We start from the raw sequence: 416 nt of genomic DNA on the forward strand, positions 1-416 counted from the left end.
TCTGTAAAATTTTAAGTTGAAAAACAATAATATTTAATAAGGAAAAATATTTAAAATACTGAAGACCCTTTCTTATTAATTTTTTATGATGGAACCTCTTTCTGCAGAATATAAAACATATGATCGTTGGATATGTTGTTTTAATATATCGACAAGCGTAAAAATTGTAAAGTACACATGAGCTTCACACACATTTTTTTAGTTAACTTCTTCCTTTTTGCAAAACTCCACTTTGATCTCAGACGTACTCAATGAATTAGTCCATTAGTAACTAAAATTTATGACTTTTTAAATTTATTTTCTTTTTTTCCTGATGGAAATACAGCCCTCATTTTATTACTTATGGAATTACACACACAGTTGCATGCCATCCTTGTAAATTTATCTTATACAGAATCTCTTCTGTTCATGTATTC

This window comes from Pteropus alecto, unplaced genomic scaffold (genome assembly GCF_000325575.1).
Source record: "Pteropus alecto unplaced genomic scaffold, ASM32557v1 scaffold76, whole genome shotgun sequence".
Classification (NCBI taxonomy): Eukaryota; Metazoa; Chordata; class Mammalia; order Chiroptera; family Pteropodidae; genus Pteropus; species Pteropus alecto.